Genomic DNA, 15666 nt, shown 5'->3' with positions numbered 1-15666 from the left:
TATTCACAGTACACCTCAGTAAAGTGCTTACCAAACATGGGGTAGGCGCACAGCTTGTCGGCGTCCATCCTCATGCTCGACCTCCCACGTTGTGACCCAATGACACCAGAGGAGGGAGAAGCAGGAGCCACCACCCTCAGGTGGTTAGTCTTTGAGCTCCTTCTAGACATTGTTGTGGTGTTGTTGGGATTGTGTGCTGTGTTGTAGGCTAAGTAACTTTCGTGTCCATATGTGAATTAAATTAAATCGCCTGAGAGAAGGGAAAGTCAGTCCCTACAATGATACAAAAATAACCAAGTAAGTCAGCACAGAGTCAATTTTGTATTTAATTTAAACCAAATAATCCTACACTCATAACGTGAAGTTCAGTACTTTTATTGCACAATATGATACATGTGACAAGTTGAATAACTTCTCACTATGGTAACACTTTACCGTACATCTAGTACCCTCGCTTTAATAAAATACATTTTAGAATACTTTGGAAAAGGATAAAACATTACATTGCACACAAACAGGACAAGGTTGTCACTTTACATCAGCGAAGCACTTTTACAGACACCATATCATCTACTCTGCCTCATCACACTCATTATTTCCTCAGTTTACCTCATCCAGTTCCCTACTACATACCAAACTAGTACTAAATCATCAAATCAAATTATATTGGTCACATACACGTGTTTAGCAATGTTATTGCGGGTGTAGCGAAATGCTTGTAAATGCTTGTACTACATTACATGTCCCTATACTCTAGACATGGGTCGTGTGCATTTTCTGCTGATCTATCCTGACGTGTCTCCTCTCTGAGAACCTCTTCCCGCAGTGCGTACAGGCGAACGGCCTCTCCCGTGTGGACCTTCAGGTGCACTTTCATATTGTGCTGGTGGGAGAACCTTTTCTCACACTGGGGGCAGCTGTAGGGTTTCTCACCTGTGTGGACCCTCTGATGCCTCTTCAGGTGGGTCGATCGGGAGAAACGGGCCCGGCACAGGTGGCAGCCGAACGGTTTCTCCCCTGTGTGTATCCTCTGGTGGATCTCCACCTGTTTGGGGAAACTGAAAGCTTTCCCACAGAACGAACACGGGAAACGTTTTTCTTTACTGATTCCGTCTCTACTACTGTCATTTGTCAATGGGCTTGTGTAGCCATTTAGTGTTGAAGCATTGTCTGAGGTCTGGTTTAACATAATGAGAGTGTGAGGAGGATGAAGGCCAGGGAGGGTCTGTGTTGTCACAGGGTCCATGTTCCAGTTGATAGATCCTATAGAAGGCAGGCTGAAGGCAGCATCTGTTAGAGGGTTAACCTGAGGCGCCATCAGTCTCTCTGAATCACAACTATAGGAGCAGGACGGAGCATCGCTAGCCGAGTCTGTGTCTGTTCTCTCCAACCGCATACGGATACCTCCACGTCCCCGCAGACCAAATCTACGCCTCGCAGTGGTCTCAGCCAGTCTGTTGTCATGGAGACTAAGTTCAGTTGTGGTTTTGTGTTCGGCTGTTTGTTTCTGGTTGTGGTTAACAGTGTTGTTCCCCAGTCCAGAGTTGAGCACGCTGTCCCATCCACAGACCTCGACTATGTCACTTCTGGACCTGGCCTGCTCAGTGACGTTCTCCTCTGGGCCCTTGACTGCACCGGTCTGGCAATCCAAAATGGCCATCCAATCTCCTCTGTTAACCTCCAGCCAACCACCTGCAGGAAGAGGGAACAAAACAGACTATAAGAATATTTAGAGGCCTCCCGGGTGGCGCAGTGGTCTAGGGCACTGCATCGCAGTGCTAACTGCGCCACCAGAGTCTCTGGGTTCGCGCCCAGGCTCTGTCGCAGCCGGCCGCGACCGGGAGGTCCGTGGGGCGACGCACAATTGGGCTAGCGTCGTCCGGGTTAGGGAGGGTTTGGCCAGTAGGGATATCCTTGTCTCATCGCGCTCCAGCGACTCCTGTGGCGGGCCGGGCGCAGTGCGCGCTAACCAAGGGGGCCAGGTGCACGGTGTTTCCTCCGACACATTGGTGCGGCTGGCTTCCGGGTTGGAGGCGCGCTGTGTTAAAGAAGCAGTGCGGCTTGGTTGGGTTGTGCTTCGGAGGACGCATGGCTTTCGACCTTCGTCTCTCCCGAGCCCGTACGGGAGTTGTAGCGATGAGACAAGATAGTAATTACTAGCGATTGGATACCACGAAAATTGGGGAGAAAAGGGGATAAAAAAAATAAAAAAAATAAATAATAATAAATAAAATAAATAAATAAATAAAAATATTTAGAAGATAAATACACAACGCAGAGGATGAGAGGACAAGAGTAAATAGTTGGTCTTCAGTTCCACAGCTGTTTAGAATCTGTGGAATGTCAGTCCTGCACGCAGAGCTACGAGTGCCACGTTTTCATTGGTCTGTACATTGAGTCTGGAGCAGGATACTTGTTATTTGGCCATTGGCCCAGTTGTACTGCAAGGACTTCTGATTGGTCAACCCCACGCTATGGTGAGGGGTTATGAATGACATCCTGTTCCTTTGTTCTGTGGAGAAAAGCTGAGGACAGGGGAGACTGAACATCTACCTCCCAGCATAACATCTATGATTTGTCCTCTTTGAATAAACCTATTTTTCTCCCCGATTTGCCTTGGGGTTTGTGTTATTGAAGAATAACATCAACTGCTAACAAGACTTTATAAACATGCCAGAGAAAACATAACGTTATGACTATGACTACTGTTCCCTGAAGGAGTGAAACTGGATTTATTCCTTAAATTTAAATACCGCTCTTCACCAAGCCCAGGAACGGGCGGCGCAGGGCCAAACGGGTGTTGTACCTAATTTTTCTCCTTCAGGGAACAGTATTATAGACATAACATTACGTTCCCTTTCAGTCAGTCCATTTCGGAATAGCACACTATGGGAAAATATAATCACGCCCTAGCCGACCCCAACGGATACTAAATGAAACAGCCCATGGCAGACCACCCACAGCGTGCTGCCTAGTTATTTCCCATCCCAGCTGTAAGCACATTGTGGGCTACACTGGAGCAGTGACATCCAAGCGATAAAACCTTTAAAAAATGTGTGAAATATCTCCTCTAGTCAACCTTTTAAACAATGCCCAATATGCTGCCAGACCCCTTGTGAAGTAGGAGCTGGAACAGCTAGGTAACCCTTGCCGCTATATGCCAGGGAGATAGCCTCTACAACCCAGTGGGAGAGAGAGTGTTTAGAGAGCGCCCTGCCGGGAGCTGGATTAGCGACACATACAAAAAGCTGGTCACATAACTGGATATCCCAGGTCAGTTCAAAGTACGTGCGTAAAGCGCACACCAGACATGTAGCCTTTTTTGCTTTTCAGAAGCAAAACGAGGAGGCGAAAAGGGAAATAGCTCAAAAGCTAAAAGGGCCTGTAGAACATGACTTTCGGGGCGAAGGCTGCATTGTCAACCTTTGTCGCCCAGGGCGAACTGAGTCCAAGAAGAGTGTACGGATAACGCGTGGAAGTCCCCAACAAGTTTAACTGAGGCCAAAGCCATGAGTATAGATCTTTTGTAGATGAGGATCTTCAGATCCACCGACTCCAGAGGCTCAAAGAGGGCCGCACATAGTGCCTCCAAATCCAGAGCCAAGTCCCATGTGGGCACAATAGGTTTAGAGACCGGTCTGAGACAACGTACACATTTCAGGAACCGCACAATCAGGGGGTGGGCTCCCAGTGAGGCTCCGTCAATTCCCACATGACAGGCTGAGATGGCGGCCATGTACACTTTTAATGTTGAGAATGCCCACCCCTGCTCGAAATGCTCCTGTAGGAACATAAGGATGTCCCTCAAAGAGCACTGATAAGGAACAAGTCCTTAATCTAGGCCCCAGAGCTCAAACGCTTACCACTTATATGCATACAGCCCTGTTGTGGAGAGCACCCTTGCAGTCTGAATAGTAGCAATAACATTTGGCGGTAAACCTCTAGCCATCAGATTGGCCCTCTCAGGGGCCAGGCCCATTGGAACCGAATATCCGGCCTCCCATGCCAAACCTGCCTGTGCGCCTGGGACAAGGCCACTGGTGCACTAAAGCGATCGTTTCCAACTGAGCACTGGTCCCTCAATGAGAAAAATAGACGACACTGTGCGTTTCCCGGCAACGTTGGCCCTAGTCTCCACCCCTGAGTGCCAAGTACACAGTCAGAAGTTACAGGTAATTGATAAGTCGGGCACTATGACACCGTCCGTACTTTCCGAATTGAGTAACCCATTGCACCCCCCCCCCCCAGGGGGATGAGTCTGTTGTGACCACCTTGCGGGACAACACCTGGGCCATGAGAACCCCTTGCGACAGTAGCTGGGGATCCCTCCACTGGGCCAGTGCACGAAGGTATGTCGGGGACACTGGAATTGACCGGTTTAGGTGGGAAGATGCTTCCAAGCGCGTTGCTAGCACCCAGCACTGGAACAGCTGCATCAATAATAGTTCCAGGGGACTGACCACCATATCATAGAAGCCATCCTCCCCAGTAGGTGCAGGAACTGGTGACAATTCTTCAGGAAGGAAGAAATCTGTGCCTCATGTTTATCACCTGTGGAAAACGGGGCTTCCAGTGAGGCACAGATTTCATTGGCCTTGTCAGGTGAGATTGTAGATCTTTCAACCAAAGTCACGAGAGTGTGTTGTACCGAAGTTGACTGACTGAAGGGAAACGCATACATATTTTGAGTCAATTAACTTGTCAAGTTCATACATTATAATGTGTGTTTTTGTATACAAACATAAGTTGTATTAATTTTATTTTATAAAAGAATAATAACCAGTTGCATCACTATTTTATATGTAGGCTGTATGTATTTCTCTCTTACCTTGCTCCCCCATCTTTAATCCACTCAGCAGGTCAATGCTCTCTGGTCCATCTTCTATTGTCTCCTCTTTGACCAGCAGCAGATCAGGCTTCCCATCCTCCATGTCAACTGACTGTAAGAGGTAAGAGATACAGTGAGAGGATGTTGGATCAAGACATCTAATATGAGTACCCTGGTTTGGAGCATCTTCTGATTGGGCAATGAGGGATTGCTATGAGAACTATGCAAACATGTTAGTTTGATCAAAGATCAGTTCCCTGCCTGTCTACAGTCTTATTCATTATAATCTAAAAAGCAAAACTGATCCTAGATCAGCACTTGTACTCTGAGAGGCTTTGTGGATGCGGAGGGTAGTGCGCACGGCCCAGTACATCACAAGGGCCAAGCTTCCTGCCATCCAGGACCTCTATACCAGGCGGTATAGGAAGGCCCTAAAAGTTGCCAAAGACTCCAGCCACCCAAGTCATAGACTGTTCTCTCTGCTACCGTACGGCAAGCGGTACTGGAGCGCCAAGTATAGGTCCAAAAGGCTTAACAGCTTCTAACCCCAAGCCATAAGACTCCTTAACTGCTAACCGGACTATTTGCATTGACACCCCCATTTTTACGCTGCTGCTACTCTGTGTTTATTATCTATGCAGTCACTTTACCTCTACCTACATGTACATATTACCTCAATTACCTCTACTGACCTGTGCCCCCGCGCATCGACTCTGTACCGTTACCCCCTGTGTATAGCCTTGTTACTGTTATTTTATTGTTGCTCTTTAATTATGTTATTTTTCAATTTTCTTATTTCTTTCACCATTTTTATTTATTGTTTACTTCAGTTTATTTAGTAAATACTTTAACTTATTTTTTCTTAAAACTGCATTTTTGGTTAAGGGCTTGTAAGTAAGCATTTCACTGTTGTATGACAAATAAAATATGATTTGATCTAATACCATTCAGAGAGTAGTTTACATTGGGATCACCTCAGTGAGACTGTGTGTGGTCCTGTGCTGCTCAACTGGTTCCTCTGTGGGTTCAGGAGGTGTAGTCTGGTTGTCCTCCATGACCATGGTCTCCTCAGGGTTCCCCAGACCCTCCTCACACCCCTCCTCCTTAACCAGCAGCACCTCTGGACCCTCCTCCTCCTGGAAGAGAGCCATAATACAGATTACACAGACATTCACTCCCTCAGGTACATACACACAGATAATAAACACACTTTAATGATGGATGGGCCATACTTGTTAACATTAGAAACAGTTTAAATTCAAACAAATGCTCTGTCACAATGTGCATCAGCTAATTAAAATCGTCAATTTTCTTGCAAGTGATAGAACGCGCACACAGACAATAAACACACTTTCAACATGGAGTGTTTACCCATCCCCACTATGTTTGAGTCCTTACTGTAGTTACAGAATGATGACTTCATTGTTGTTAAACCCATCATGGTAGACATAAATATGATGTTGTGGGTAAAAATAAGTCAGCTATGATAAGTCAAAATTCATCAGACAAACCTGACTAAACTATTTTGAAGTGTACAGTAGGTGTTTCAGACCCCTTGCAAATGTATAAATAAATTTTTTTACAACTGAAATCACATTTACATAAGTAATCAGACCCTTTACTCAGTACTTTGTTGAAGCACCTTTGGCAGCGATTACAGCCTCAAGTCTTCTTGGATATGACGCTACAAAAATTTTGGGAGTTTCTCCCATTCTTTTCATCAGATCCTCTCAAGCTCTGTCAGGTTGGCTGGGGAACGTCACTGTACAGCTATTTTCAGGTCTCTCCAGAGATGTTTAAATCGGGTTCAAGTCTGGGCCACTCAAGGACATTCAGAGACTCGTGCCGAAGCCACTCCTGCGTTGTCTTGGCTGTGTGCTTAGGGTCGTTGTCTTGCTGGAAGGTGAACCTTCACCCCAGTCTGAGGTCCTGAGCGCTCTGGAGCAGGTTTTCATCAAGGATCTTTCTGTACTTTGCTCCGATTCTGACTAGTCTCTCAGTCCCTGCTGCTGAAAAACATCCCCACAGCATGATGCTGCCACTACCATGCTTCACCGTAGGGATGGTGCCAGGTTTCCTCCAGACGTGACGCTTGGCATTCAGGCCAAAGAGTTCAAATCTTGGTTTCATCTGACCAGAGAATCTGGTTTCTCATGGTCTGAGAGTCCTTTAGGTGCCTTTTGGCAAACTCCAAGCGGGTAGTGATGTGCCTTTTACTGAGGAGCGGCTTCCGTCTGGCCACTCTACCATAAAGGCCTGAATGCTGGAGTGTTGCAGAGGTGGTTGTCCTTCTGGAAGGTTCTCCCATCTCCACAGAGGAACTCTAGAGCTCTGTCAGAGTAGCCATCAGGTTCTTGGTCACTTTCCTGACCAAGGCCCTTCTCCACTTATTGCTCAGTTTGGCTGGGCAGCCAGCTCTAGGAAGAGTCTTGGGGGGTTCCCAACTTCTTCCATTTAAGAATGATGGAGGCCACTGTGTTCTTGGGGACCTTCAATGCTGCAGTCATTTTTTGGTACCCTTCCCCAGATCTGTGCCTCGACACAATCCTGTCTCGGAGCTCTACGGACAATTCCTTTGACCTCATGGCTTGATTGTTGCTCTGACATGCACTGTCAACTGTGGGACCTTATATAGACAGGTGTGTGCCTTTCCAAATCATGTCCAATCAATTGAATTTACCAGAGGTGGACTCCAATCAAGCTGTAGAAACATCTCAAGGATGACCAAATGGAAACAGGATGCACCGGAGCTCAATTTCAAGTCTCATAGCAAAGGGTCTGAATACATACTTAAATAAGGCATTAATATTTTTCTATTTTTAATACATTGGCAAAAATTTCTAAAAACCTGTGTTCGCTTTGTCATTATGGGCTATTGTGTGTTGATTGAGGATTTTTCTTTAAATTTGATCCCTTTTAGAATAAAGCTGTAAATAACAAAATGTGGAAAATGCAAGGGGTCTGAATACTTTCTGAATGCACTCTATATTGTGAACTTCCTGACGAGCAGTCTCCAGGTGGTGAGGGTAGGCACATCCGCCACGCTGACCCTCAACACGGGGCCTCTCAGGGGTGCGTGCTTAGTCCCCTCCCATACTCCCTGTTCGCGCGCGAACTACTCCAACACCACCATTAAGTTAGCTGACAACACGACGGTGGTAGGCCTGATCACCGACGATGAGACAGCCTATAGGCAGGAGGTCAGTGACCTGGCAGTGTGGTGTCAGGACAACAACCTTTCCCTCAATGTCAGCAAAACAAAGGAGCTGATCGTGGACCACAGGAAACGGAGGGCCGAGCACACCCCCATCCACAGGGCTTTAGTGGAGCGGGTCGAGAGTCTCAATCTTGGTGTTCACATCACATCGCTGGACCCGAGCTCTCTGCCATCCAGGACCTCTATACCAGGTGGTGTCAGAGGAAGGCCCTAAAACGTGTCAAAGGCTCCAGCCACCCAGGACTGTTCTCTCTGCTACCGCACGGCAAGTGGTACTGATGCACCAAGAACCAACAGAACCCTGAACAGCTTCTACCCCCAAGCAATAAGACTGCTGTTACCTTGTACCCCTGCACATTGACTCGGTAGTGGTACCCCATGTATATAGCAAAGTTATCGCTACTCATTGTGAATTTATTCCTCATGGTATTATCTTTCTATTATTTGTACATTTTTCTTAGTGCATGGGAAGGGCGCGTAAGTAAGCATTTCACTGTTAGTCTACACCTTTTATTTACAAAGCACATTTAATGTGACAAATAACATTTGATTTCATGGCAAATTTAGTAGGCCTTATGTGTAATGGTTATAAAGCGCTGTTGGGTGTATGCAGAATAGGGTGAGATCAGATGTGATGTATACTAAAGAACAGTGGTGTAAAGTACTTAAGAAAACATACTTTCTGAATGCACTGTATATTGTGAACATCTCCACTCTCCTGGACTTCCTGACGGGCAGTCCCCAAGTGGTGAGGGTAGGCGCATCCGCCACGCTGACCCTCAACACGGGGGCCCCTCAGGGGTGTGTGCTTAGTTCCCTCCTATACTCCCTGTTCACCCACGACTGCGCAGGCGTTTTTTTGCTTATCTGTACTTTACCATTTATATTTTCAACATCTTTTATTTTAACTCCACAACATTCCTAAAGAAAAGAATGTACTTTCAACTCCATGCATTTTCCCTGACACCCAAAAGTACTCTTACATTTTGAATGCTTAGCAGGACAGGAAATTGCCAAATTCCCACATTTACCAAGAGAACGTCCCTGGTCATCCTTACTGCCTCTGATATTGTGGAAGCACTAAATACATGCTTTGTTTGTAAATTACTTTTGACACATAAGTATATTTAAAACCAAATATTTTCACTCAAGTAGTACTTTAGTGGGTGCCTTTCACTTGAGACATGTTCTATGAAGGTATCTTTACTTTTACTCAAGTATGACATTTGGGTACTTTTTCCACCACTGCTAAAGAGAGCCTCATTGGAAGTCTTAGCATGAAAAGTCCCATTTTGAATACAACATATGAAAATCACACATATATACACACACACCAAACAAAAATATAAACGCAATATGTTGTGTTGGTCCCATGTTTCATGAGCTGAAATAAAAGATCCCCGAAATGTTCCATATGCACAAAAAGCTTATTTGTCTCAAATTTTGTGCACAAATTTGTTTACATCCCTGTTAGTGAGCAATTGTCTTTTGCCAAGATAATCCATCTACCTGACAGGTGTGGCATAACAAGAATTTGATTCAACAGAAGGATCACTACAAAGGTGCACCTTGTGCTGGGGACAATAAAAGGCCACTAAAATGTGCCGTTTTGTCAAACACAATGCCACAGATGTCTACATTTTTGAGAGAGAGTGCGATTGGCATGCTGACTGCAGGAATGTCAACCAGAGCTGTTGCCAGATAATTTAATGTTCATTTCTCTACCATAAGCCGCCTCCAACGTTGTTTTAGAGAATTTAGCAGTACGTCCAACCGGCCTCACAACCGCAGACCATGTGTAAACATTGCCAGCCCAGGACCTCCGCATCTGGCTTCGCCACATGCGGAATAGTCTGAGAACAGCCACCTGGAAAGCTGATGAAACTGATGAGTGTTTCTGTCTGTAATAAAGCCCTTTTGTGGGGAAAAACTAATCCTGATTACCTGGGCCTGTCTCCCCAGTGGGTGGGCCTATTGCCTCCCAGGCCAATCCATGGCTGCGCCCCTGCCCAGTCATGTGAAATTCATAAAATTGACAGATTTCCTTATATGAACTGTAACTCAGTAAAATCTTGGAAATTGTTGCCCTTACATTTTTGTTCAGTGTAAGTAGTTGAATGGAAGCAAAGAAATATGCATTTGTGACAATATATAGCCTACACATACAAACACAATATGTAACAGACTTTTTAGGCTTAAATATATCACACAATAGCTGAATGCAATATTCTACCCAGGAATATACAAAACTGAAATCTGTTACTCTCGTTATTCCAAAGGCATCTGTGGATCTTTCCTGCTGACAACACTGAAAATGCATCTGTCTTTAATGCAGGGGTTGATCTAATTGTCAGAAGCTATCAAGTGGAATGGTTCCTTTATGTTATAGAGTGGAATGGTTTTTCTGCTGGTGTATCCTGAGGTAGCTCCTCTCTGAGAACCTCTTTTCGCAGTACATACAGGCAAATGGCCTTTCTCCCGTATGGACATTCAGGTGCATCTTCAGATGGTGCTGGTGGGAGAACCTCTTCTCACACTGGGGGCAGCTGTAGGGTTTCTCCCCTGTGTGGACCCTCTGGTGCCTCTTCAGGTTGCAGGCCTGGGCGAAGCGCATGTGACACTGGGTACAATTGAAGGGTTTCACCCCTGTGTGGACCCTCTGGTGGATCTCCACCTTCTGGGGGCAGCTGAAGCCTTTGTTACAGAACATGCAGAGGAACCGCTTCTCTTTACCACCTGTTGTTGCTCCCCCTCCCTGAGCCTGAGCACTTTGGTCCTTTGAGTTCAATACCTGATCGAAAAGGACGCTGCTGTGTGAATCGGATGGTGCCAAGGACGTGGACACTGGGTCGCGATCCCCGAGTGCGTGTAAAGGTGAGTGGGTGGCGACATTTAGATTTGTCTCTAAGCTTTCCCTGTAGTCTAAGAAGTCACTGGTGTTTCCCTGCGAGTGTCCTTCTCCTAAGTGAGTCCCGTCTGCATTCCATATCAGAGGAGCGTCGCCCTCCACTTTCACCTCATCTACGACCAGACCCTCTCCTTTCTTATCTAAGAAGCCTTCAGAGTTTACACTACTACTGTACTGGTTCCAGTCCGCTCCCATTGGATTAGTCTGTGTATCTAAGCCCACAGGCATGTCACCGGGTAGCATCTCTGTCCCTGTAGCGTATGAACAGGACGGATCATTGCCAGTCTGTAACCTGTCACCTGAGTCCTGATGGGACAGAACCGTCCTCGTGCTCGGGTTACCATAAAGTAAATACTCTGAGCGGGGAGCAGGTGGACAGCCCAGTCGCCCCAGCCCCATTAAAGTCTCTGTATCTGTCTCTGATTTGAGGACGGCGTTCAGCGTTCCACTGACCTCCGTGATTCTGCGTCGGGTCCTGGACAGCTCTGGGGCAGCGGTGGGGTCCTCCGTGGCTACAGGGGGGGCTACTCCAGTCTGGATGTCTCTGCTGTGCCGTGGGTCCTCCTCCTCTTCAGACCTCTCCAGCTTGACCCCAGGACTTGCATCTTCAGACTGACAAGAAAAAATGAGGTAATTACTGATACATGAGTAGAATTGGATAACAATGTCATAGGGAAATCACACAAGCTTCCCTATGGCAGATAAATGAGGATGTACATGTAAGCAAGTGAATAGCTGAGGGGAGCCTTTCTGAAATAAACTGGCCACATTTGATGTACTGTAATTTTGATGTAATCAGGGTCTAAAATTAAACACCCACCAATTGCGTGTAGATTTTGACATTGGCGGGAAAGAATGTCTAATTCACCTGCTACGTTGGTGGGTGGTCACACTCAGGGCTCTACAGTGCAAGCATGTTATAAAAATAGTCAAGTGAAGTATGGGCACAAGTGCAAGTTGTGATATATAGCTAAATAAATGCTGCAGTAGCTGTTTTGAAAGTATTTCAGCAGTTTTGTTTCATATCTGGTAATGCACAAAGAAATCGGAATTCAAACGTTATAGCTACCCCACCTTGCAAAGCAACAGTGCCTGTCTGGTGGGCTGTGGGCGAAGTGCTGAAGGACTTGATTTTAGAAGCAATGCGCTCAGCCTTAAATGTTGGTCTAACTTACTCAAAAGTCTACTAAAATGAGACTTTGTCCTTGTGTTTCTTGTCTATTTACATTGCTTTGTTCACAAGCTAGGTTGCTTTCAATGTTTGAGTTTGCTTCCACGGCTAGCAAAAAGAGACATGGTCGATCTCTACTAGTGAGATCATCACAAGCAAGTGTCCCTGTTACTATGGTAACCTTAAAGGGGCAGCTAAACATTTTTGCCTCTACTACGCATGCTCATGTTTTTTAAATTTTTATTATGGTGGCAAAAATATTTTGTCTGAAAATAAAAAATCTAAAAAATCTGTGTGGCTGTTAGATTATAGCTTTAATTATGATTTTTAAAATATTTTTTATCTACCTGCCACAGTGCCTGGTATACAAAAAAAGTATGTTTTAGGCCCTGGATGTAATTCTATTACACTAACCTCTATCACGATAACGTGCTGGGTTGAGGTTCCACTCCCTTCATCAACAGTGATTGGCTGGTCATCTCTCCATGTATTGTGTCCCGCTGGCTTCACAAAGCTTCTGTGGCTTCCAGTGAGATGTCCTTCACCTGAGAGAGTGATTGGGGGAAAAGAGGTGGTTAGGTTAGCTACTGTAAATGCTCAACACTATATTATACACTGAATATACAAAACATTAAGAACACCTTCCTAATACTGAGTTGCACCCCCTTTTGCCCTCAGAACAGCCTCAATTCATTGGGGTATGGACTCTACAAGGTGTCGAAAGCATTCTACAGGGATGCTGGTCCATGTTGACTCCAATGCTTCCCACAATTGTGTCAAGTTGGCTAGATGTCCTTTGGGTGGTGGACCATTCTTGCACGGTGTGTCAGACTCAATTATTAATTTGATAATAATTCAATATCTTAATTTAAGATGATACTAAATGAAGCAAATTCAGATTTGTACAATAATCACATACACTACCGTTCAAAAGTTTGGAGTCACTTAGAAATGTACTTGTTTTTGAAAGAAAAGCAAAAAATTTTGTCCATTAAAATATAAAATTTATAAAAAATACAGTGTAGACATAGTCATTTACAACATTAACAATTGTAGCTGGAAACGGCATATTTTTAATGGGATATCTACATAGGCATACAGAGGCCCATTATCAGCAACCATCACTCCTGAGTTCCAATGGCACGTTGTGTTAGCTAATCCAAAAACCATCATTTTAAAAAGGCTAATTGATCATTAGAAAACCATTTTGCAATTATGTTAGCACAGCTGAAAAGTGTTGTTCTCATTAAAGAAGCAATAAAACTGGCCTTCTTTAGACTAGTTGAGTATCAGCATGTGGATTCGATTACAGGCTCAAAATGGCCAGAAACAAAGAACTTTCTTCTGAAACTCGTCAGTCTATTCTTGTTCTGACAAATTAAGGATATTCCATACGAGAAATTGCCAAGAAACTGAAGATTTCGTACAACGCTGTGTACTACTCCCTTCACAGAACCACGGTGCACAACTGAGAAAGAGGACAAGTACATTAGAGTGTCTAGTTTGAGACAGACGCCTCACAAGTTCTCAAATGGCACCTTCATTAAATAGTACCCGCAAAATACCAGTCTCAACATCAACAGTGAAGAGGCGACTCCGGGATGCTGGCCTTCAACTTGCCCAGTACAGCTTGGGTTGGCCTGATATTGAAAGACCAATATGGGATTCATGATTTTAGGTCATTCAGAGTGTGTCACGGTTTCTCATAATTTTTCACACAAAGGTGCCTTTCCTTCGCTGGGCAGGCCGTTTGGAAATGTTTGGGCAAAATTTAAGTATACCCACTTCTCCAAGCACCACTACACAACTGGAGATAATATTTATAGATCGAGTGATTATGTTCGATGCATCATTGTTTTCAATGAGTAAATAATATGAAATGCAGTAAATGTGATAGTGTCTTTGTGCAAGATACTGTAGCAAGCTAAGTAATCAAGAGAATTATTGCATACCATCTCAAAACTGACCAAGACAAAATTCTGGTTAACACATCTAAATTCACACATGTGTAAAGGGGAACCGGGTGACACCCCCCCTACAAAATGTACCTCTTGCCATTCCTCTGTATCGGTCGAGGACCTTGACACTACTTGGACGACTGGCGAGTACACGCTCTCGCATTGTCTTCTCTGCGCGCTCCCGTGCCACCTTCAGTTCGATTAGCTGAAGTTTCCTCCGCAATGCCGTGATTTCTTTCTGGCTTTGAGTTATTTCCAAACGAAACACTGCATAGTCGTCGTCTACGAGTTTACAGATCTCTGCCACGGCTGCATTCGCTAGCACCTCCATAATGGAGGCTATTTGAGTGTGAAAAACCATGGCCATTGTTAGCTAACGTTAGCAGCTAAGTTAGCGTTACTTACTAGATAACGTTAACATCTATCATCCAAGTCCTGTCGCCAACGCGAATGAAATATTATTTGGGGTAAGTGTTTAGTGCTGTGCAGTTAAATTCGTCATACTTTGAATTCCATGGTTGTTAAAATGTCTAAATGACAAAAACACAAACGTGAAAATTGTTCTTGACCATGTTTACTTCCGTTTACTTAGTCTTTGGAATTTGGTTGGCGGATCGCATCCAAATTGTAGGTGCATACACCGCCACCTACAGTCCTGGAGTGTGAGGCCAATCACAGCCTACCTACATAAAATTATCTTAATTAGTCCTGGTCCTCTAAGAAAGTTACATATAGCCATAGACACCTACACTCATTAAAAACCCATTACCCAATTCCACTACTTTTACCCTATCGTCTCCTGCACCATACCAACGGACTGGGAGAACGGGACACCACCCCTCAACACACCCAGTAAAACTCTTATGAAGTCAAATCTTATACCCAAATACATATCTGCAGCTGCCACCACATCCATTTTCTGTGATTTACTTTCCATTTCTGCGGTATAGTTGATAACCATCGCTAAGAAGCCAACCTTACTGAAGCATAACTCACTCGTTACCCTATCCCTCTGTACTGTTACAACTCAATTACACACTGGGATCCTCTCAGGACCCTCACCCGTGACCCATCCTCCTCCACTTTCTAAACTGCCTGAGCATACTACACCCTCTGCATTAGTCTGACTCTGGCCACTTCAATTTACCTCTCTCGCACTGGACACATCCAAACCCCAGCAAGATGGGCACCCCTACAGTTAACACATACAACTACACAATCCTCTGTCCCATGCCCTCCTGCACACTTCCCACATCTTGGAATCTCCCTCCTACACACTGCTGCACTTGAAACAATGCAGTGGATTTGGCACCTGAAACAATGCAGTGGATTTGGCACAAAAGCTCTAACAGGATAACTGATATCCTAACATGACTGCCGGGTAGACTGACTCAATAAAGGACTGACAGTGACTCCTCTTTCACCACCCTCCCCACCGGGTCTGCGACGCACCAAATGGGGGGCGTCACAAACACCAGGAATCTAAAACTTCAATTGCTCCAGCGCCACACTTAACGCTACCCCAGAAATCACTCCTTTCTATGATGCCCTCTTCCTAAGAGCAAAGCAAAAAACTGATCTTGA

General features: G+C 45.1%; 1 pseudogene; it reads right to left on the bottom strand.

Moving 5' to 3' along the window:
- Positions 1-308: 308 nt before the first annotated feature.
- LOC120034819 lies at positions 309-14670 on the bottom strand (annotated as a pseudogene).
- Positions 14671-15666: the final 996 nt, after the last annotated feature.

Source organism: Salvelinus namaycush, chromosome 42, assembly GCF_016432855.1.
Source record: "Salvelinus namaycush isolate Seneca chromosome 42, SaNama_1.0, whole genome shotgun sequence".
NCBI lineage: Eukaryota > Metazoa > Chordata > Actinopteri > Salmoniformes > Salmonidae > Salvelinus > Salvelinus namaycush.
The sequence above is the reverse complement of the archived record's forward strand: the minus strand, read 5'-3'. Positions and strand labels throughout refer to the sequence as shown.